Source organism: Staurois parvus, unplaced genomic scaffold (genome assembly GCF_062004578.1).
Source record: "Staurois parvus isolate SC_StPar_1 unplaced genomic scaffold, SC_StPar_1.0 ptg000187l, whole genome shotgun sequence".
Taxonomy (NCBI): Eukaryota; Metazoa; Chordata; class Amphibia; order Anura; family Ranidae; genus Staurois; species Staurois parvus.
Genome location: NW_028317983.1, coordinates 5,108,149 through 5,133,581, shown reverse-complemented (window position 1 = coordinate 5,133,581; position 25,433 = coordinate 5,108,149). Strand labels below are relative to the sequence as shown.

The window sequence follows — 25,433 nt, the reverse complement described above, 5'->3', positions numbered from 1 at the left end:
TCAGTTGCAGTGGGGGTGACGGCACCTGGGCATTAGGGAAAAAATGAAGATCAGAGGGTGCAGCCTACCAGGGGCGGACGGACAACTCATGGGGCCCCCTGGGCAATAGGGGATCATTTGGCCCCTGTGTCCTTGCCCAAACTCAAAAAAGCCTATGCAAAAAGGTACCAGGGGCATCTCATGGGGCCCCCTACTGACCCCGGGCCCTCAGGCAGTGCCCGAGTTTCCAAATGGTCAGTCCTCCCCTGAGTCTACCACACAATATCCCCCTCCTGCCCATGACCGCACTGCACCCCGGGCATCTGCATCTCCCTTGTCCCCATTCTGCATTCAGTGGTGGCCGCTCAAGAGGTCAGATCTATGGGAGCTGCTGGCAGACGTGCTGTCATTTGTAAACACAGAGGACAAACTTCTGAGCTTACAAGTTATGGTGATGAGCATGTAGCAGAGGGCCTGAGCCAGAGGTGGTGGAGTTTCACCAAGTTCCAGCTGAAAAGAAGCCATATATACTGTATATAATAAGCTGCTGTTAGAAACCACAGGGCCCCATACAGCCAATCTGAGAGACCCCCGCCCAAAAAAACCAAAACACAGCTTACTATGCTTCAGTTATGAATGAGCACAGTGAGTGATTGGTGCAGATCTCTCATTATGTTCATTCAGGAAAGGAAGGGCTGGTAAATGTGACATATTTACACTGGAACCTTCTGCCACTCTTCATCCTGAAGGATAGTGTTGCGTGCTGTGTGGGAAGGAAAGGACGGAAACCAGCAGCACTGAGGGGGGTGGGGGCACACAGAGGGGCCTCGGCAGCAGGGAGAAATATATGGTGCACAGGGAGGGTGATGGGTGCGGCAGGGGAGCAATTACTAAAACTGACCCCCTGAGGAGAAGAATCCAGTTTTCAGCTGCTGCAGAGACAGCCATACAATTGATCTAAATCCCCCCTCCGCTCGCTCTGCCGATCACCCTCCCTGCCCAGACCCGATTCACCCAGCCTGGGCCCCTCTGTTGGCCTGGGTCCCATACAGGAGGACTGGTGGTATCCCTTTATCCATGGCCCTGTCTGTAAACATGTTTAATGTTGGGCGGCACAGTGGCTTAGTGGTTAGCATGTCTGCCTTGCAGTAAATGGGTCATGGGTTTGATTCCTGACCATGGTGCCTCCTGCATGGAGTTTGCATGTTCTCCCTGTGCTTGTGTGGGTTTCCTCTGGGTGCTCTAGTTTCCTCCCACACTCCAAAGACATGCTGGTAGGTTAATTGGATCCTGTTTAAATTGGCCCTAGTATGTGTATGTATGAATGTGAGTTAAGGACCTTAGATTGTACACCCCTTGAGGTTAGGGACTGATGTGAATGTACAATATACATGTAAAAGCACTGCGTAAATTGACAGCGCTATGCAAGTACCTGAAATAAATAATAATAAATAATAAAAAGAGGAAGGAGAGAACTCCAACACACTCCATAAAATTCTATAACCTATCCAGCTCGGTGTTTACTGATAATGAACTGAATTTATTGCGCAAAGGTCTCAATTTTGCCCCCAAAAATCCCCCCAATTTGTTTGAATTATTCATAGACCTAAACAAATATGTAAGGAATTTAACTGTGAACAGATACTTTGCTCTAAAAAAGCAGATACAGACACTCCCCTTGTACAATCACTAAATGCTAGCTCCATAAGCAATGATCCTGCACTCCCTATGCTGGAAAGTCTGTTCCAAGAGGGAGCATGTGAGGGCCTAAAACTAGAGCTAGACTATGACAGGAGACCCCATGAAAAGGAGAATGGAGAAATTATACACACTGATTTCAAACCCAAGTCCACTTTTTTCCCTCATTGGGTAAAAGGGAACTTCATTCCCACTTTTTATGAGATAGTATTTGAAGACATTAAAAAGATCTGTGGATACAAAAAAAATAAAAAAAGACACATGTAGCTGGAGGAGAGAGCCTTGAAGTAACTATGACTATCAAAAACAGGGAGGATATTGTTATCACACAAGCAGATAAAGGGGGTGGACTGACTATTCAGGACAAAGATACTTATTTGACTGAAGCAAGGAGATTGATGGGGGACTCCAGCACTTACTAAAGGCTCCCTATGGATGCTCTTTTAGAATACAAGGAACCCCTGAGGGAGCTACTGGATGAGGCTATGGAGAATAAAGTACTATCCAAAAATGAATACCTATTCCTGCCTAACCACTTGCCTACCGGGCACTAATACCCCCTTCCTGACCAGGCCAATTTTCAGCTTTCAGTGTTGTTGCACTTTGAATGACAATTGTGCGGTCATGCAACATTGTACTCATATGATATTTTTATCATTTTTTTTCTCACAAATAGAGCTTTCTTTTGGTGGTATGTACTCACCACTGGGTGTTTTATTTTTTGTGCTATAAACAAAAAAAGAGCAAAACATTTGAAAAAAAAAAGTTTCTTTGTTTCTATTATAAAATTTTGTAAACAGGTAATTTTTCTCCTTCACTGATGTACGTTGATGAGGCTGCACTGATAGGCAGCACTGATGGGCACTAGGGACCTTAGATTGTACACTCCTTGAGGGTTAGGGACTGATGTGAATGTTCAATATATATGTGTAAAGTGCTGTGTAAATTGACAGTGCTATATAAGTATCTGTAATAAATAAATGTTAGACAGAAGGTGCCATAAAGAAGCAAGAGACTGGCTCGGGGGGGGGGGGGGGGGGGGTTATCAAGTCTTTTTTTTTTTTTTGTTCAACCCGCTGGTTGAACAGAAAAAAAAAACAAATAATGTATGGACTTCCTTAGTCAATTTCATAGCACATCACACATTCTCCTAGCACATTACAGTCCTCTTCTTCTCTGCCTTGAGTGTGTAATTACCCTCTGTGCTGACCCAGCTCCTCTGCTCCTCCCTTCACCTCCCTAGATAAATTTTTATGTAGCAAGCAAAGAAGGAGCAAAGGATAATAGTCTAGAGTATAATTAAAGTGACAGGTCGGAGTCTGCAGAAGCTGCTGACATCATATCAAAGATGGCGGCACCCAGCAATAGTCTCAGGGCTTTGGACGTCTACATAAAAGAGGGTTCTCTCTCTGTCCCATCTGCTGACACCCACTGTGCTCATTCTAGTCCAAAGAAGGGCAGCAGAGTCCAGCAGCTTAGTGGGGGGCAGACATTCCAAGCACTTCCATCTGAAAGCTCGTCGCCTACTTTACAAATTTAAACTGCTCTGGTAGACAAGTAGTCAAAGAGACCCCGTCATTAAATGAAAAACGTGCAGTAAAAGCAAAGAAAAATCTGGTACTTTAAATTCTGACTTACAGCATTTTCTTTTCCATAAATTACTTTTTATTGACTTGAATTAGGCCCCTGAACCTACTAGAAATTTTCACTACTCCAGCAATAGTAGCCCGATCCTCTTCTGGGAGTGTCTAATGACTCTCTGTGCTGGCCCAGCTCCCCCACCTTTCCCCTCATCTACTTACACAATCCTGTAGCTGCCAGGGGGGAGCTAAAGGAAATGATATAATCTCACTTGAGTCTGCTGGGGCTGATGACATGGCATCCAGGAGGGCAGCACCCAGCAGCAGTCTCAGAGCTTTTGGATGTCTACACAACAGGGGCGGACTGACCATTTGGAAACTCAGGCACTGCCCGAGGGCCCTGGGTCAGTAGGGGGCCTCATGAGATGCCCCTGGTACCTTTTTCATAGGCCTTTTTGAGTTTGGGCAAGGAAACAGGGGCCCCATGATCCCCTATTGCCCGGGGGCTCCTTGAGTTGTCAGTCCGCCCCTGCTACACAAGGGAGGCTTTTATAGGTAACTAATAGTGATGGGCCGAATACCCCCCTGTTCAGTTCGTGGTCGAACATTTGAACCTAATGAAAGTTCGACCGTGAACTTCGATCAGAGGGGACAATTCACTAAGCAGTATCTTACCGCATCTGAGTATGTGGCAAGATACCACACAGCTATTAAAAACATTCTTTAATATTTCAGCTATGAGTCGGTTTCCCTACTGACGGCTGAATGTAAAACAAATTGCCAGCATCGTCTGGCAATTTTTTTTTTTTTAAAACACATGGGGTCCTCCCCCATCCATACCAAATCCTTCAGGTCTGTGTGCTATTCCCCTCATATTTGTTATTTAACTGTGCATTGTATTACCAATTCTTATTTCACCATGTTTGTTTCTATGTCTTGATCTGTTGCTGCCATCTGCTGGCCAGAATTTGCATGCTGCATGCCTTTGTTATAGCTAGGAAGTGTTTTCTCTGCTGGGTGTGGTTTTAGGCAAGTCTTGGTCCTGGTCACTTCCTGCAGCCATTTTTTATGTGCTGTATAGCTGTGTGACAGGACATTCAATACCCTGGGCTTGTGAAGGCATCAGTTTTTGACCAGCAGTTAGCCTCAGGAAAGATATCACAGGACAGCATCAATACCTCTACTACCTTACAGTATTGTATCACTGTTTGTCGCTGTATTTTGGACCAAATAAACCCACGCTGATTTCATTCCCGTGTATACGTTTGGATCCATCTAACCTGAACATCTGCCGGTCCGGTCTGCTCCACTGCTTGGATACGAAGGTAGGAAGTTACACAGCCATTATCAGTTATACCTTCATTCGCCTTCATGTGGGGACAGAACAGTCAAAAACTGCCTTAAAGTCCATACCCCGCTACAGATTCCCTCAGAGTCCAGTACCACACTCAGGAATCTCCCTAGCAACAGGCCCACTTGCAGCAAATCTGCCCGGCTACAGTGCATGTTCCACAAGCCTATGCGGAAGCACTGCACATACGCAGTATCTATACTCTTGCCTGGAAGTCCTCCACAACTCTCCAAGCCATTCTTTACATCCTATATTAACCTTTCCTCGCATAATAGAAGTACTGTTTATGCACGTTCCTTACACTGCTGTGGCCGCCGCAAAACCCTGCAATTCATTCTATATATCTTAGAAATTTTGTCAAGGTGCCCTATCGGAGCTGTACGGCGATTTTCAGCGTCCAATTCAAAAGTTCATTTTCTTAAAGAGACAGCGCACCTTAAGTCAAAATGGCCGAAAAGGACTTTGCACAGTTCCCCAGTGATGAAATAAAGCAAATGCAACCTGATACTGATCATTATGAAGGGCAGGGAACAGAATCCACACTTCCAGCAGAACAAGTCGTGCGACCAAGACGCTCTCTCAAACCGACAGTAAAGGTCATTGAAAATTATCACACCACGAAAGATGAGCTATGTGATAACCTGGAGGAACAATGGGAACGAGTTTCCTCCCTCATGTCCGGACTTAAATCCTCCTCAGGTGATGCCACAAGCTTACAAGTTGCCATCGGGCGGCTGGACACAGCTCATGAAAGATACAATAAACTGTCCACAAGGTATATAACCTTTCTAAAAGACTCTAATATCGATGAAGCCCTATCAGAACTGAGCAAGGCAGAATCAATAGCCAGACAAAGAGACGTCATGGTGCTGGATGTTAAAGGTAAAGCGGAACTCCGTATCTCGCATCTGCAAGAAACTAGATCACACAGATCAAATTCATCTAAACATTCCTCTCGGTCATACAAATCATCGTGCTCAAGAAGCTCAGCGACAGATTACTAGAGGCCCGCATAAACGCAGAGCAATCCAAAGCGAGACGCTCCTTCACAGAAAAAGAAGCTCTTGCAAGGGCAGAGGCCAAGAGGGCAGAGGCCAAGAGGGCAGAAGCGGAAGCAGCGGCAGAGGCCAAGAGGGCAGAAATGGAAGCAGAGGCAGAGGCCAAGAGGGCAGAGGCAGAAGCAGAGGCCAAGAAGGCAGAAGCGGAAGCAGAGGCTCGAACAAAGATTTTCGAATCAGAGATGCAGGAGGAAATTGCGTTAGCTAAAGTAAGACTACTTGAGCAAGCATTGAGCCAAGGTCTTGATCCAGTCTGCTCGCTACCACAGGAGATAGATGATCCAGTTGACCGCACCAGTGACTATGTACTGAATCAGGTATCTGCGCCACCCCCAGTTTGCAGTACCGTCCAAGCCGACAACACTGAAACCTCCAAGTCAGCTCTACCTGCGGTACCACTGCCACCCACAGCACCCGAGCAACCTAATAACCGTTACCCGGATGTGCCCTCTCAAGGACGGTTGTTACAGAAAGATCGCTATCAGGCGTTTTCTGGCCTACCTCCACAGCTCAAGCAGCAGTCATCACAACATACAGAGGCTAAACGAAAGCTTAACCCTGCAGCTACATCATTCTACCCGGAAGCATCTCACCCCTTCACGCCAGGCAGCCAATACGCCCCAGGGGCATCACAAGTCGTCATGGCAACAAGCAGTGAGAAATCAGATATGTCTGAGTTTGCCAGGTTTATGGTGAGCAGAGAGCTAATCAACACCAGTCTCTCAAAATTTGATGACCGTGCTGAGAGCTACAGAGCTTGGAAGGCAACCTTCAAGGCCGCCATCGCTAACCTCAACCTAACCGCAGAGCAGGAGTTTGACCTCTTGATCAAATGGCTGGGCCCAGGCTCCACAAATCGTGTCAAAAGCCTCAGAACTGTCTACGTGGGACAAGCAGAAGCAGGTCTAGCTGCCGCCTGGCAGAGACTCGAACGTACCTTCGGCAGTGCAGAAGCAATAGAGAAGGCCCTATTCAAGAGACTGCAGAACGTTCCAAGGATCAATCTCAAGGATGTCCAGAAGCTTCAGGATTTAAGTGATCTGCTCATGGAGCTGGAGCTTGCCAAGGGTGACCCTCGTCTGTCCGGGCTGTGCTACCTGGATACAGCTCACGGAGTGAAGCTACCATACAGTCTACAAGAAAAGTGGGCGGCATCAGTCTCAAGGTACAAAAGAGAGCATGACATCACCTTTCCCCCATTTATTCACTTCTGTAGGTTTATCGATGAACAGTCCCAGATGAGGAATGACCCCAGCCTCGACTTCCTGGAGTTCAACACTACAGCTTCAGCAACATCATCAAGGTATGAAAGCATCACGCATAAACACAGAGACTTTAAGAGCAGCGTGAGTGTTAGAAAGACTAACCTACCATCTCCTGCAGTACCCACGGGTAAACAGTACACTACCTCATCAGGAGATAAGACCTTCAATCGTGAATGTCCCATTCATAAAAAACCACACTCTCTGAACAAATGTAGAGGGTTTAGATCCAAAACCATACAGGAGCGCAAGAAAATCCTCATCGAACTCGGGGTATGTTTCAGATGCTGCGCTTCATTGGAGCACATGGCTAAGGACTGTAAATCTGTCATCAAGTGTGAGGAGTGTCATAGTGAAAGACATGCCTCAGCTATGCACCCAATCTCACTCTCCAGAGATTCACCCACTGCCGTCACCACCAGTCCTGCTCCAAGTCATGGCGGGGAGCCCCAAAATTACGCTAATGCAGCGACTGCTGTTTCCTGCTCATGCTTGGATGTATGTGGGGAGGGCCAGTGCGAGAAATGTTGTGCCCGAATATGCCTAATCAAGGTCTACCCAGAGGGACTACCAGAAAAGGCAGTAAAAATGTATGCCATCATCGACGACCAAAGCAACCGGTCCCTAGCAGGTCCTAAATTCTTTGAAGCTTTTGGAATAAAGGGACCATCCGAACCCTATACCTTAAACACCTGCTCGGGCCGCATAGAGACTAGCGGCAGAAGGGCACAAGGATTCATCGCTTCTCCTGTCAGTGGGGATACGGAAATACCCTTACCGACGCTGATCGAATGTGATCAAATACCCAACCATAGGGATGAGATTCCTACCCCAGAAGCTGCATTTCACCAACCTCACCTAAGGCACCTAGTCAACGTTATCCCACCTATGGACATCAACGCCGAGATTCTACTCCTGCTCGGCAGAGACAATCTAAGGGTACACAAGGTGCGTCAACAGTGTAATGGTCCTGACTATGCACCATACGCCCAGAGACTGGACTTGGGATGGGTAATCATAGGAAATGTATGCTTAGATCAACCAGGAATTGACTCCTTCAAAACGTACGTGCGTGCAGATGGACGCACAACTTGCATTAAGCCGTGTCCTCATCACTATGAGGTGAGAGAGAAGTCTCCAGGCCTCGTACAACTACCTGACGTCATTACTCCCCTCTTTGCCGACAACTTGGGGAGATCAGTCTTTCATACAACCAAGGACGACGATAAAGTAGCCTTGTCAGTAGAGGACAGAGAATTTGTCAAGATAATGGACAGTGAGTTCTTTAAAGACGAAACCAATCACTGGGTTTCTCCATTACCCTTCCGAGCTAACAGGGTAAGACTCCCGAACAACCAGGAACAAGCTCTGTCTAGATTTAACTCTCTTCAGCGTACCATGAACAGCAAGCCTGAAATGAGAGAACACATCGTTGCCTTTATGGATAAAATATTCCGTAACAACCATGCAGAACCAGCTCCATCCTTAAGGAAGGACGACGAGTGCTGGTACTTGCCTTCATTCGGAGTATATCATGCCACTAGAACTATGTCTGTAGGTTTCTTTACTAACTCTACTTGGCTTACAGGTCCGGAGTTTCTGCTAAGACAGGCGGACGAATGTGTACAGGAAGTTTTCAGCATCCAGGATCCGGATAATGATCCAGAAATCCGCGCTGAAGTCAGTGTATTGGTCACTGGAACAAAGCAAACCTCCAGCCTCGGTAGCCAGCGGTTTGAACGTTTCTCCAGTTGGATGAGACTCGTCAGGACTATCGCAAGGTTAGTGCACATTGCGAAATGTTATCACAATACTCACAAAGATAAGGATTGTCACGGTTGGCACGTCTGCCATAAACCCTTCTCCGCGGAGAACATCTCTCATAGTGAGTCCCTCATAATACATCACGTCCAACAAGAGGAATTCAATGTAGAATGGAAGTGCTTATACAACAAACAGCAGATTCCAATAAAAAGCCCTCTTGCCAACTTAAATCCAGTTATTGATAGTTTTGGCTTGCTCAGAGTTGGTGGTCGTTTGAATCAAGCCCACCTAAGAGTTGCAGAACAAAATCCTCTCATCATTCCCAGCAAACACCATATCACCGTTTTGCTGATCTGACACTACCACAAAAAGACTGAACACCAGGGCAGGCAAATCACTGAGGGCAAGTTACGGTCTGCTGGCCTTTGGATTATATGTATGAAAAGACGTGTGGCCCAAGTATTGCATGACTGTGTTCACTGTCGCAAAGCTAGAGGAAAACAAATACACCAACAAATGGCTGATTTGCCTGCGGACAGACTATGTACAGAGCCGCCTTTCACCTACGTTGGCCTAGACGTCTTCGGGCCATGGATGGTGTCCGCACGCAGGACCCGTGGCGGTCACGCAAACAGTAAGCGTTGGGCTGTGCTATTTACTTGCATGAGTGTGCGAGCCGTTCACTTAGAGGTCATAGAATCCATGGACACATCCAGCCTTATTAATGCCTTAAGACGGTTCTTCGCAATCAGAGGACCAGTGAAACAGTTGAGGTCTGACCGTGGAAGCAACTTCATTGGAGCCTGTAGAGAACTGAACATAGACACCAAATCCATTCAAGATCACTTGGCGGAAAAGGGTTGCACCTGGATTTTCAATTCTCCTCATAGTTCCCACATGGGGGGCTCCTGGGAGAGAATGATCAGGATCTCACGCAACATCTTGAATTCTATGTTGATGGATGTGAACTCTTCAAGACTCACACATGAGACTCTAGTCACCCTTCTCTCTGAAGTTTCAGCCATCATCAATTCTAGACCCCTCGTGCCAGTATCTATGGATCCTGAAACACCAGCTGTACTGACTCCAGCTATCCTACTTACCCAAAAAGCTGAGATTACGCTATTACCTAGTGGAGAATTTACTCATGCGAATATCTACCAAAAACACTGGAAACGTGTACAATACCTAGCTGATTACTTCTGGAACAGGTGGCGAAAGGAGTATCTCAATATTCTTCAAGGAAGAAGAAAGTGGCAACACCACAAACCAAACCTAAAAGAAGGTGACCTCGTGTTAATGAAGGAGCAACATACCGCACGGATTGACTGGCCTATGGGAATAATTACAAAGGTTCTTCCTAGCAAGGTCCGTAAAGTGGAGTTGAAGATCTTCAGAAAGGGTGAGCTTAAAATGTTCGCAAGGCCAATTAACGAACTCATTTTGATACTACCCATTGAGAACATTCCTGCTGGGTGAACTCTACTGAACTTGAACTTTGTGGTTCTTCTCTATTCCAACTCGGAATCTACTATATTGTTATGTTTATTGCATTCTAACATGTTCTTTGTTACAGGTTGTTTTATATTTTATGGACATTCGTCATAGTGAAATCCCTTATGGAATTTCAGACGGGGAGTGTGCTGTTCCCCTCATATTTGTTATTTAACTGTGCATTGTATTACCAATTCTTACCATGTTTGTTTCTATGTCTTGATCTGTTGCTGCCATCTGCTGGTCAGAATTTGCATGCTGCATGCCTTTGTTATAGCTAGTAAGTGTTTTCTCTGCTGGGTGTGGTTTTAGGCAAGCCTTGGTCCTGGTCACTTCCTGCAGCCATTTTTTATATGCTGTATAGCTGTGTGACAGGACATTCAATACCCTGGGCTTGTGAAGGCATCAGTTTTTGACCAGCAGTTAGCCTCAGGAAAGATATCACAGGACAGCATCAATACCTCTACTACCTTACAGTATTGTATCACTGTTTGTCGCTGTATTTTGGACCAAATAAACCCACGCTGATTTCATTCTCGTGTATACGTTTGGATCCATCTAACCTGAACATCTGCCGGTCCGGTCTGCTCCACTGCTTGGATACGAAGGTAGGAAGTTACACAGCCATTATCAGTTATACCTTCATTCGCCTTCATGTGGGGACAGAACAGTCTGCTATGGAGGGAACTCCCACGCCAGCATTTTTTTTAAAATGGTGTGGGGGTCCCCCCCAAAATCCATACCAGCGAGCATGCAGGTCATAAAAAAAGGGGGGGACAAGTGAGTGCCCCCCCTCCTGAACCATACCAGGCCACATGACCTCAACATGGGGGGGTGCTTTGGGGTAGGGGGGCTCTCCCCCAGTGCACCTTGTCCCCATGTTGATGGGGACAAGGGCCTCTTCCCTACAACCATGGCCGGTGGTTGTGGGGGTCTGTGGGCGGGGGGCTTATCGGAATCTTGAAGCCCCCTTTACAAGGGAGCCCCCAGATCTCGCCCCCCCCATGTGAATGAGTATGGGGTACTTTCTGGCAGTGGGGTGAAGGAGGGGAGTAGGCCCAGATCTGCATGTTTGAGGGACTCTGGCCAATCCACTTGCAGGTGGCTGGGCATGGTGTCCAGGGCAACCCTCAAAAGTGGCAGAGCCTGTGCAGAGTTTGAGCAGTGTCGGGTGGAAGATGGAGGGAGGGGGCCCAGGAAAGGGGCCTACCTACAGGCAGGTGCTGGAGAAGAGAATGTCCACTGTACCACCATCTTCAAGGGAGGATACTCTGAGCAGCAGGGAAGGAGCCAGCCCTGTGAAAGGCCTGAAGGCAGCCACCAACCGATAAAGCTATCAGGAAGGACAGTGTGAGTACTCCTACACTCCCTGGGCCGGATAAGGGGAGAGGACAGTCAGGGGGAGAACCAAACTAGCTCCTTATCTGGCACTGTTCTATATTGGCAGCTTCTGGGACCCCTTGCCCAGGGAACACCTTCAGTACAGCTGAGTGAAGAGGAGGATTCATCTGGGTTCTGAGGAGGTACACTAGAAGACTTTGAATGCTCTCAGAGGAGAGACTATTTTGTTTTGTCCACATCTTTGTACATAATTGCTCTGAGTTGTCCTGATGTTTCTACAGTTCCTTGAGCATCCCATACACTCCTCAACCCCATCTAAGTTCTAAATCCCTTAATAAAAATTACAAAAACAAGCTCAAGGACTGTTTACTGTCTCCAGAGTGCAAAGTATGGAAGACAATGCGTGTTGCCGGGCTGTGCAGAGCTGTAGGGGGACCCACATCTCAGCGACTCTTAAGGGGGTAGTGCTACACATGCATCCTTCATGCAATCAATCTCATTAATGTCAATTGGGATGCAGCAGGTACTCAGACACATCCTCTTCTCCCAATTTGACATCCGTGCTGGTGTGGGTACACACAGGGCAGCTGTTAGAAACCACGGGCCCTACAGCCAACCTGACAGGACCCCCCAAAAAAACACAGTTTACTATGCTTCAGTTATGGACACAGTGATTGATCAGAACTGATCACTTATTGTGTTCATTCAGGAAAGCAAGGGGCTGGTAAATTTGACATATTTACCGGACCCATCCCCCATTTTCCATCCTGAAGGATCCTATGGTGTGCTTCAGGGGCGGACTGACCATTAGAGCACTCGGGCACTGCCTGAGGGCCCAGGGTCAGTAGGGGGCCCCATGAAATGCCCCTGGTACCCTTTTTATAGGCTTTTTTGAGTGTGGGCAAGGACACAGGGGCCCCATGATCCCCTATTGCCCAGGGGGCCCCATGAGTTGTTAGTCCGCCCCTGGTGTGCTTGCAGCTGCCAGTGGGAAGGAGAGGAGGGAAGCCAGCAGCGCTGCAGGGGTGGGGGCACACAGAGGGCTCTGGGAAGCAGGAGAAAATGTATGGTGCACAGGGAGGGTGATTTGGGGGGGGGGAGCAATTGCTGCAAATGATCCCCTGTATGGGACAGTTGAAAGCCAGTGGGAGGGAGAGGAGAAGAAGCTGCTGCAGAGAGAGCCATACAGGGGACTGGTACCAGTAATTGCCCCCCCACTGTGCCAATCATACTCACTTTTGCCCAGCTGCCTGGGCCCCCATGCTGGCCTGGGCCCTGTACAGGAGGACTGGTGGTACCCCCTTATCCACGGCCCTGGGTACACAGTCCCAAATTCAGACAGTGTGAGTTTGGGGCTGTGCATGGATGTCAGTTTTAGAGCAGAGGCTGTATCTGTGCAGCTGCTGCATCCAAGTGACACGAATGAGACTGACTGCACTGGGATACATGGAACACCTGTGCATTCCCATACGGGGGCAACCCCAGCCCTCGCATAGGTGTACACCAGGGGCGGACTGACCATTTGGAAACTCAGGCACTGCCCGAGGGCCCTGGGTCAGTAGGGGGACCCATGAGATGCCCCTGGTACCTTTTTCATAGGCCTTTTTGAGTTTGGGCAAGGACACAGGGGCCCCATGATCCCCTATTGCCCGGGGGCCCATGAGTTGTCAGTCCGCCCCTGGTGTACACTGTAGTGCCCCCATGTGAACAAGGCCTTAAAAGTCAATTAACAGTGGCAGCTACCATAGTTCTACCATAGTTCCTATTCTGACAGTTCTGACAGTTTCACATTAAATGTAATACTAATTGTATCAAATATTATAATAGCAGGATACAGATACAAATGCAAAAGAAAGTTAGGTGCTTTCCATACTGAGCCTTGCAAAGGAAAACGGACCTCCCAGGAGTTTCAAATGTTTCCTTTTACTACAAGGGAGTTTACAGTGATAAAAGTAACAGGAACAATGTTTTCTATTTCCATTCCCACTAGTGCATAATATCACATACTGTAATTGAGGAACAAAGGTGAAGGTATTTACTGAACTCTGAACTCAGGTAAACGTCTACTAGGACCCATTTATAGTTAGAGTGCTACTAAACCCTCATCAGTAAAATCAGTCTGTATATGCAGTAAAGCATGCTTGTTATACTCACTGCGGAACCTAAGGGGTTATAACTCTGCATTGTGTAAATGCTGTTTGATCCTGTCTTCTCTGATCCTCCCATTCTTATATTCAAAGTGCTGCACAAACTGTTGGCGATATATAAATCCTGTATAATAATAATATTGTCCCCAATCCGTCTGCTGATAATACAGAGCTCTAGGAGTCACTCTGCACATGCTCAAGTTAGAGTGTATGGCTAGAGAGTTTTTTTTTTTCTTGGGAGGATGCATGTGATCAGCACAGGACCAATCAGCACTGTCCAGATGGAGGGTCAGGGGTTATGCAGCCTCATAGGACAGTCAGAGGAGAATGAAAACTCCTGCTACAAGCTGTAACCAGTGCTTGGCTGGACACTAATAGAAATCACACGACTGCTCTAACTGCTGATGAGAAAAGGTATTTAGCAGTTTATATTTACTAAAATAATTGCATTTCCATGTTCTGTGTACTGTGGGAGACCAGATATAGTGAATGCAGGGTCCTGAGAGACCAGATAGAGTGAATGCAGGGTCCGGGGAGAGCAGATATAGTGAATGCAGGGTCCGGGGAGACCGGATATAGTGAATGCAGGGTCCAGGGAGACCAGATATAGTGAATGCAGGGTCCGGGGAGACCAGATATAGTGAATGCAGGGTCCGGGGAGACCGGATATAGTGAATGCAGGGTCCGGGGAGACCAGATATAGTGAATGCAGGGTCTGGGGAGACCAGATATAGTGAATGCAGGGTCCGGGTTTAGTAACATTTTAAGTAACATGTAAGTTAAAACCTTGTATAGCTTTCTGTTTCATTATAAAACTTTGTGTCTTTCAGGGGCTACAAGAGAAGTTGGTTCTGCTTTGACCCGAATGTGTATGAGACATCGCAGCATAGAGTCCAAACTGCGGTAGTTTTCCAGGTCTGGCAATGTATAATTTTATTTTTATTATTTCCCATTCTTAGTATTAAAGGGTTAGAACCCCTGTCAGGTTTTATTGCTGTATTACGGTAACGTGTTTTTCTGCACTTTACTGCAGCTCATGTTATCATACAGTAAGACCAGTGTTGCCTTTCTGTTTAATGGCACCCCAAAGCTTTGCCAAGCACCTCAATGTATGTGTGCTTGGGGGCACCTCAAAAGATGTGAACCATCTGGGTGATGTAGTACAGCGTGCTAAAACTTTAAAATGAGGTGCCTTTTTTTTAATATATTAAGGTAAACCAGTAGCCCATTCAAAATGGCGGCAGCCTCTATGCAAAGATCTGTAACAAGTGATAACACTGTGGGTTAATACAACACATTGTTTAAACAGACCCTTGAACTTTCACTAGTCTAGTCCCAGAACTCAGGCAATTCAGACTGAAAATGCATACACAAGGTTACCTTCAGAAAAAAAAAACACATTCTAGGTAGATCCACATGCAAAAACATGGAATGTTACATTTTTATATTCAGGTTTATGTAATGCCCAATTAAACGTTCAGTCTAAATAAGCTAAATACATTCAAGGTGCATCAAAACAGATGTGCAAAGACTCACAGTTTGTTTTCTTTAGATAGCATCCACATAGAAAAGCCTGTCTCCTGCCAGCATTCTATAGAGAATGACTCTTGCTCTCTGTGTGGAAGCAGTGGTCTCTACGCAGAGGTCCGACATGCCCCCTATTGAGTCTTATAGCTTTGTAGTCAGCAATGCTCAGGCTACTAGCTGATTGGAGAACTCTACTGCTGAAAAAGGCAGAGGGTGTGTTGGATCTCTGCAGAGAGACCACTGCTTCCACACAAAGAACGAGGGTCCTTCTCTATAAGCATGTTGGCAGAGGACAGGCTTTTCTACTCAGGCTACAACTGCAACCTAAAGAAAACAATAAATAAGGTAAATATATGTGAGCGCACATAAAAAGTATAGCAGCTGTGCACCAGGTAACCATAAAGAACCTCTAAAAGACAATATAAATCAAAAGTGCAGCGCTAGAGGAAAATCACAATGTGAAAATTAAATGTATATACATCATTAAATAGACAGTTCATTAGGTGACTTGAAGTGACTTCAGGTGCTCTCATGTAACTTTGTCCTCCTATGAGTAAGGTGCTGTGATGTAAAGTGCGGTAAGAATGCGCACTCACCAGAACGCGCAATTTAATTAATCTATGTGGCTTGTGGTGTGTGAAAAGATATGTTTGTGAGATGTTCTACGGAAGAAATAGCTAACTAGGAGGTTAGTTTATGCTGCAAGCTAGTCTTTATAGAAAAACTGTGTGGAGTATCAAGTTCTAAAGAGATGTGAAAACTTTACACATAAGACTCCCCTGGAGAGTATTAATTTACAGCTACCCACCTAACCACCGGAGAGGGAGCCTTTACAACCTCCAGAGGGCAGTACCAAAGCTATCACCTGAGGGGAGCTCCGGACCACCTTGATGTCCCATTAACAGCATCCAGGACCACAGGAGGGAATATACCGGACTCCAGATACTATCCAGATTGGCAGATGACATCAAGAAAAATATAACAAAATGCTCATTAAATTGCGTGTTCTGGTGAGTGCGCATTCTTACCGCACTTTACATCACAGCAACTTACTCATAGGAGGACAAAGTTACATGAGAGCACCTGAAGTCACTTCAAGTCACCTAAAGAAAACAAACTGTGGGGCTCCTTTTACAAGGGCAATTCAATCAGGTCCGCATGTCAGTTTTTCAGTCATGTATCCCTGTGGACCAATGGATGTAAATGAACTTTTCTCCATTTACACCCACCTACCGCCAATCTGATCCAGTCTAATAAAATGAAACGGAAGGGGGTCCGTCCCCTTCTCTCTAGGCAGATTGGAGGGCTGTCGGGGCAAATGGACAGCAGAGTCTGTTTACACCCGACTGACCATAGAGCAGAGGGTGCTCTGTCCGTGTCCTCTCTGCATAAACTGAGAGGACACAGACCTGTCATCTGCCTGCTTTGCTCTGATCAGTGGGAGATCAGCGCACAGATCCCCTGCTGATCTAAATGGAGCCTGCCCCATGCAAAAGGGCCTAATAAAAACTTTTAAGTAAGGAAGACTTAAGCGAGCGCTACAAGAACAAGAGCTGCTGGGACACCAAAGGTAACCATAAACCTCCTAAAAACAAATATCACTGAAAACAGGTGCAGCGCTGATATCAAAAATATGTAAAAAGGTGCTTGTTGGAAAAATTGAAAATTGATAATTCAATCAACCATATACAAGTATTATAAAGTGCCAAATAGCGCAAATAATATCTCAAAATGGCGGCATAAATGCAAACCATAAACTCAATAAAATGCAATAAATATAAAGTGCAGAATATATAAAACCACATTAAAGTGGTTATAGTGATAAATAAGTGAAAGTCCAAAGAATGAACGTGGGGCTCATAGCAGATCACAGCAAAAGTGTTCAACTCTCTTATTCAGGAGTGACGGATGGTGTTACTAGTAATAAGTGAATGGCGCACTCACCAGATGCGCGCTGAAATCACGCATTTGAGATTAATACTGTCTTATCAGGTCAGCCAGATCATCTGCTCCAATGTATGGCCAAGTTCCTGTTCCATTCAGGGTCCCTCGATATGTATCACTGCATCGGGTCACCTCTAAAATAGGCTCTGTGAATGATGAGACTCACAGAGAGCCCAAAAAAGGATGCCGTATAACGTGATACTGCATTTATCAAAGGAATTTTATTTCCAAATCAGAGTGCATACAAACAGAAAGCAAAACGACTGACCATGTACATCCAAGATGGCCACCAGCAGCGGCGTGACGTCAAGACGCTGTAGCCCCCTACTGACGCGTTTCGTGCGAAGCACTTAGTCATTGGGTGTAAGCTATATTTATTGCATTTTATTGAGTTTATGGTTTGCATTTATGCCGCAATTTTGAGATATTATTTGCGCTATTTGGCACTTTATAATACTTGTATATGGTTGATTAAATTATCAATTTTCAATTTTTCCAACAAGCACCTTTTTACGTATTTGTGATATCAGCACTGCACCTGTTTTCAGTAATAAAAACTTTTGTTCTGATGCCCTTGGAGTGTATGTAGCGTATTAAAATGAAAAGTTCACTTGGACATTTGTAATATACTTTAGACATGTTTTTCTGTATCTTTGGAAATGTCCACATTTAGCAGTCCAGGTTTTTGCTGCAATAATAAGTTGTCTGGGAAGGTTTGTTGGTAATAATTTACAGGTTTTGCTGTCCATGTATGGTAATAAACAGTCTGGGAAAACTGATAACAGTGATTACTTGTAGCTGAAAATGGCAGGTCAGTGCACCCAAAACTGATGTGTAAGAGTTTGGCAAATGCCGGAGGGTTACATGACCTGAAAATGTTCTTGCATCGGCGATGTGTGTGCTGAGTTCCTGGGTCTTCACTCCTGCTATGCTAAATAAGAGGGGTTCCTACTCTGTCTTCTGAAATTAATTTCTATTTTATTTTTTTCTATTGTTATAGAGAATGTAAAAGGAATAGGGATGAGCTTGGGGATGGTCCAAACCAGGTTCTATCTGAACCTGGATGTTACTTGTCATTGATGAACTGCGGGCAGAGGAATCCCTGCCCAGCATCGGCACATATACAAAGAGGTGGCAATTCACATGGCATCATCATCCACTGAGCTGGCCAGAACCAACTCTTGAGGGAGTCTATTCCACATTTTCACAGCTCTCACTGTGAAGAAACCTTTCCGTGTTTGGAGATTAAATTTCTTTTCCTCCAGATGTAAAGAGTGCCCCCTTGTCCTCTGTGATGACCTCAGGGTGAATAACTCTACACCGAGTTCACTATATGAGCCACTGATGTATTATACATGGAGATCATATCCCCCCTTATGTATTATACATGGAGATCATATCCCCCTTATGTATTATACATGGAGATCATATCCCCCCTTATGTATTATACATGGAGATCATATCCCCCCTTATGTATTATACATGGAGATCATATCCCCCCTTATGTATTATACATGGAGATCATATCCCCCTTATGTATTATACATGGAGATCATATCCCCCCTTATGTATTATACATGGAGATCATATCCCCCCTTATGTATTATACATGGAGATCATATCCCCCCTTATGTATTATACATGGAGATCATATCCCCCCTTATGTACTATACATGGAGATCATATCCCCCCTTATGTATTATACATGGAGATCATATCCCCCTTATGTATTATACATGCTGATCATATCCCCCCTTATGTATTATACATGGAGATCATATCCCCCCTTATGTATTATACATGGAGATCATATCCCCCCTTATGTATTATACATGGAGATCATATCCCCCCTTATGTATTATACATGGTGATCATATTCCCCCCTTATGTATTATACATGGTGATCATATCCCCCCCTTATGTATTATACATGGAGATCATATCCCCCCCTTATGTATTATACATGGAGATCATATCCCCCCTTATGTATTATACATGGAGATCATATCCCCCCTTATTTATTATACATGGAGATCATATCCCCCCTTATGTATTATACATGGAGATCATATCCCCTCTTATGTATTATACATGGAGATCATATCCCCCTTATGTATTATACATGGTGATCATATCCCCCCTTATGTATTATACATAGAGATCATATCCCCCCTTATATATTATACATGGAGATCATATCCCCCCTTATGTATTATACTTGGAGATCATATCCCCCCTTATGTATTATACATGGAGATCATATCCCCCCTTATGTATTATACATGGAGATCATATCCCCCCTTATGTATTATACATGGAGATCATATCCCCCCTTATGTATTATACATGGAGATCATATCCCCCCTTATGTATTATACATGGTGATCATATCCCCCCCTTATGTATTATACATGGAGATCATATCCCCCCTTATGTATTATACATGATGTGGAAATCATGGGATATTTTTGGCCATGAACAAATTGGAAATAATCTTACCAAGTGACATTTGTACTTATTGGGACAGATCAGTGAGCTGCAGGAGGGAGATTTCCCAGTCCTTGCTGACATTCACTAAGGGGTAGAGTTGCTCGTGACCACATTGACCTAATATGGCTATGTGGCCATAATAGCTCATTGACATTGACCCTATATGGGCACATGGCCATATTAGGTCAATGTGGTCACAAGCAACTCTACCCCTTAGTGAATGTCAGCAAGGACTGGGAAATCTCCCTCCTGCAGCTCACTGATCTGTCCCAATAAGTACAAATGTCACTTGGTAAGATTATTTCCAATTTGTTCATGGCCAAAAATATCCCATGATTTCCACATCAAAAGTACAACAAACATTCATTAGTCATCCATAATAATTTGGGGGTCATCAATACACAGACGAGTATATAAGGACAGAGCTCATAGCAGTCAGTCTGCAAAGATCTTTATGGTCCATCACACAGCTTAAGAACCTCCAACCACATCTCTACATTCGAACTTATTGGGCAGACGTATGATTATGCACTTGGGTGCTAGGAATATGCATGCATCATACATACTAGGGGGGGTACAACTGGGGGAATCAATGGTGGAGAAGGATCTGGGGGTTCTGGTAGATCACAAGCTTAATAATGGCATGCAGTGCCAAGCTGCAGCTTCTAAACCGAGCAAAATCCTCTCTTAGATTTAAAGAGGTATAGACTCCAGAGAGAGAGATATCATTTCCCCCGGTACAAATCATTAGTAAGACCTCATCTGGAATATGCAGTTCAGTTTTGGGCACCAATTCACAAAAAGAACATTGGGGAACTGGAGAAAGTACAGAGAAGGGCAACCAAACTGATAAGAGGCATGGAGGAGGTCAGCTATGAGGAAAGATTAGAGGAACTGAATGTATTTTCTCTTGAGAAGAGCAGATTAAGGGGGGATATGATCTCCATGTATAATACATAAGGGGGGATATGATCTCCATGTATAATACATAAGGGGGGATATGATCTCCATGTATAATACATAAGGGGGATATGATCTCCATGTATAATACATAAGGGGGGATATGATCTCCATGTATAATACATAAGGGGGATATGATCTCCATGTATAATACATAAGGGGGGATATGATCTCCATGTATAATACATAAGGGGGGATATGATCTCCATGTATATTACATAAGGGGGGATATGATCACCATGTATAATAATTAAGGGGGATATGATCTCCATGTATAATACATAAGGGGGGATATGATCTCCATGTATAATACATAAGGGGGGATATGATCTCCATGTATAATACATAAGGGGGGATATGATCTCCATGTATAATACATAAGGAGGGATATGATCTCCATGTATAATACATAAGGGGGGATATGATCTCCATGTATAATACATAAGGGGGGATATGATCTCCATGTATAATACATAAGGGGGGATATGATCTCCATGTATAATACATCAGTGGTTCATATAGTGAACTCGGTGTGGAGCTATTCACCCTGAGGTCATCACAGAGGACAAGGGCGCACTCTTTACATCTGGAGGAAAAGAAATTTAATCTCCAAACACGGAAAGGTTTCTTCACAGTGAGAGCTGTGAAAATGTGGAATAGACTCCCTCAAGAGTTGGTTCTGGCCAGCTCAGTGGATTGCTTTATAAAAGGCCTGGATTCTTTCTTAGATACACAGAATATAACTGGATACTAACATTTATAGGTAAAGTTGATCCAGGGAATTTCCAATTGCCTCTCGGGGGATCGGGAAGGATTTTTTTCCCCTTCAGGAGAAAATTGGATCAAGCTTTGCTTAATATTTTTTCCTTCCTCTGGATCAACTGTGGGTATAGGATTATAACTTTTTTTTTTTAATGGTTGAACTGGATGGACTTTTGTCTTTTTTCAGCCAGACTAACTATGTAACTATGTAAGACTGGTTTCTTTCTCTTTTCTTCTTCCTTTGTTACCCAGTCCTAATGTACTTTGAGATGAGGTGTGGTGTTTGGGTTGGTCCGTGTGACATATCACTAGTGGGATAATCTCCTCCGCCAATGCTAATCGTAGCAATATAATCTGTGCACCTTCTCTCCTGAAGAAGATGCAGAATAACAACACAAAACATGTTGAGCTTTACACACATGGATGTTGATTAGACACCAATTACTATTTGCCTGTAATCAGAATACTTTAAGATTCTCTTTCTATTGTGTGTGACCACCACCTTATCGACATAGGGGTGCAGAATGCTACTTCGAGATGTATTTTGATGAATTTTAATGTTTTTAAATATGAAGAAATAAAGCTTATATTTTAAGGAAAATATACTTTGTGATGTGGTGTCCATAAAGTCCATGGACTGCTGTCCAATACATCATTTTTTAACCAGTATGAAACACACAAAGGTGGAAGAAAACCTCCCAGGTGGACAGGAATAGAGTTAGGAATAATAAAGAGGAGATCTCGCTGATGGAGTATCTAAGACATTGGGTCTGGTTCTACCCACCATGCAAGTGTACAATCCAAACGCAGACGTTCCTGCGTTAAAAATGGCTGTGTGTATAAGTGGGTGCTGCAGCGATCCGTCGGCTGGAACCGAACAGAACCAGCAAGGGAGAATGTCACCAGCACACCAAGGATCACCAATGTGGGTCCAAAAGTTTTAATGAACGATCACATAATTACAGCATGGCAACGTTTCGAAGTCTCGCAGGACCCCTTCATCTGCGAGACTCCAAAAAATTGCCTTGCTGTAACTATGTGATCATTCATTAAAACTTTTGGACCCACATTGGTGATCCTCGGTGTGCTGGTGACATTCTCCCTTGCTGGTTTTACCCACCAGGCTCAAGCTGGAACTAAATTATTACCTTTAGGGCTCGTTCACACTTGGCTGTTTTACCAACGCTTGCCAAACGCCCCTATAGCGTTTGGCAAGCGTTGGTCTGGCGTTTGCGGAGCGTTTTTTAACTCTCCGCAAACACCGCATGTGCGGTTTAGCGACGGTTGCTAGGCGTTTGCCGAGTGTTAATAACGCCCCACAAATGCCTATAATGCAGTTTGAATGGTGTTACCGCTCAGCAAACGCCCCGCAACCGCGTCGCAACCGCACCGCAAACGCCGGCCGGGCGTTTGCAAAGCGGCACTATAGACGAGAATAGGAGGCTTCAACGCCTCCTAACTCGACCAGAGGCGTCCGTTTTGCCGCGACGCAAACGCTCCCGTTAGAACAGCACCATGTGCTGTAATGTGCAGACTTGGCAGAGGCGTTTGGGAAGCGGTAAAGACGCTTCCCAAACGCCTCTCTGCCGCCTGCACACAACGCTAGTGTGAACGTAGCCTAAAGCAGATTGACTCTTTAAATCTATTTCTGATGTTGCATTGGCTATGACCAAGTGACACGCAGGCATCAATTTTATTAATGCTTCCTTTAAGTTGCATGTACAACAAAAATAATTTTACTGCAAAGTTACACATTTCTTTGGTAAAGTTTCAATAAAATATTATTGAACAGTGAAAGCCTATGCAGAGCCTACTGTGCATATACCATGTACAGTTGCAAGAAAAAATATGTGAACCCCTTGGGATTACGGGGAGTTTTTCATGAATTGGGCATAAAATGTGCTCTGAACGTCATCTAAGTCACAACAATAGAAGAACACAGTCTGCTGAACATAATACTACACAAACATTAGATGTTGCCATGGTTTAATTGCACATAATATGTAAACATTCACAGTGCAGGGAGGAAAAAGTATGTGAACCTTTGAACTTAATAACTGGTTGACCCTCCTTTGGCAGCAATAACCTCAACCAAACGTTTCCTGTAGTTGCAGATCAGACCTGCACAACGATCTGGAGTCATTTTGGACCACTCCTTTTCACAAAACTGTTTCAGTGTAGCAATATTCTTGGGATGTCTGGTGTAAATCGGTCTCTTAAGGTCATGCCACAGCATTTCAATGGGGTTGAGGTCAGGACTCTGATTGGGCCACTCCAGAAGGCGTATTCTGTGCTGTTGCAGCCATTGTTTTGTTGAATTACTTGTATGCTTTGGGTCATTGTCCTGTTGCATCACCCATCCTCTGCGGAGCTTCAGTTGGCGGACAGATGGTCGTATGTTTTCCTACAAAATGTCTTGATAAACTCTGGAATTAATTTTCCCATCAATGACAACAATCCGTCCAGGCCCTGAAGCAGCAAAGCAGCCCCAAACCATGATGCTCCCTCCGCCATGTTGTACAGTGGGGATGAGGTTTTGATGTTGGTGTGCTGTGCCTTTTTTTTCTCCACACATAGTGTTGTGTGTTCTTCCCAAACAACTCAATCTTGGTCTCATCTGCCCACAGTATATTTTGCCAGTAGTGCTGTGGAACATCCAGGTGCTCTTTTGCAAACTTCAAACGTGCTGCAATATTCTTTTTGGACAGCAATGGCTTCCTCCGTGGTGTCCTCCCATGTACTCCATTCTTGTTTAATGTTTTCCTTATTGTAGATGTGTCAACAAAAATGTTAGCATGTGCCAGAGATTTCTGTAGGTCTTTAACTGACACTGCGATTCTTCTTTATCTCATGCAGCATTCTGCGCTGTGCTCTTGCAGTCATTTTTACAGGACGACCATGCCTAGGGAGAGTAGCAACAGTGCTAAACTTTCTCCATTTGTAGACAGTCTGTCTTACCGTGGACACATGAACATCAAGGCTTTTGGAGATACTTTTGTAACACTTTCCAGCTTCATGCAAGTCTTCTGAGAGCTCTTTTCTGCGAGACATGGTTCACATCAGACAGTGCTTCTTGAAACCAGTAAACCCAAAACAGGTGTGTGTTTTTTAAGGGCAGGACAGCTGTCAGCAACACATCCAATATCATCACACTGATTGGAGTCAAGGTTGGCTCACTCCTGGCTCCAATTAGCTCTGGGAGAAGTCATTAAGCTAGGGCCTCACATACTTTTTCCTCCCTGCACTGTGAATGTTTACATGTTATGTGCAATTAAACCATGGCAACATCTAATGTTTGTGTAGTATTATGTTCAGCAGACTGTGTTCTTCTATTGTTGTGACTTAGATGACGTTCAGAGCAAATTTTATGCCCAATTCATGCAAAACTCCACGTAATCCCAAGGGGTTCACATACTTTTTCTTGCAACTGTATGTGTATGAGCCTCACAGGCCAGCAAGTTTGTAGCCTTTAGCACGCTGTAGCTATAGCCGCTGCCTCAGTAACAACCTTCCCTCAGTTCTTATTCAGATAACTAATTATATTGTGAAGTATAGAACCTCATTATGAGCTGTTAAAAAGATCTGGATGTGTTTCCACTGCTCAACCCCACACATCAATGATGATTAACAGAGTAAGTTAGCCAAATCCTAGTACTGAATGGGCCCCATTGTGTGCTACTGATTTACACACTGCGACACAATACAAACATGTACTGTGGTTGTATACTTAACAATTATACTATGTGCTGCAGAGATAATATTGTGAGACCTTTGTAGAATGGCAGAACATTTACTCTGAGCAAGTTCGTAAAATGATTGTGTTTTAGTCTAAAGCAATCAAAGTCAGGTATCTTTATGCAACGGCTACGAAAGTGCCTTACCGCAGATCTTCAATTTATCAGAAAATAAAAAAAAAACTATAATGGTTTTCTGCCACTTTTATTTTGTTTTAAATAGAAAGATTGTAGTGTAACAATTTGAAATGATTTTTGTTTTTTTTAAATTGTTATATTTTTTTAAAATGTATTATTTATTTCAGGTACTTATATAGCGCCGTCCATATACGCAGCGCTTTA

General features: G+C 44.5%; 1 long non-coding RNA gene across 1 annotated transcript in view; it reads left to right on the top strand.

Annotated features, from left to right (window-relative positions):
• Positions 1-10,478: 10,478 nt before the first annotated feature.
• The window catches only part of LOC149462037 (uncharacterized), a 124,031-nt gene continuing 109,076 nt past the window's right edge, over positions 10,479-25,433 (top strand). Inside the window, exons 1-2 of the long non-coding RNA XR_016312726.1 lie at positions 10,479-10,794; positions 14,505-14,589. This is a non-coding gene — a long non-coding RNA (uncharacterized LOC149462037). The remainder of the gene's footprint in view (positions 10,795-14,504; positions 14,590-25,433) is intronic.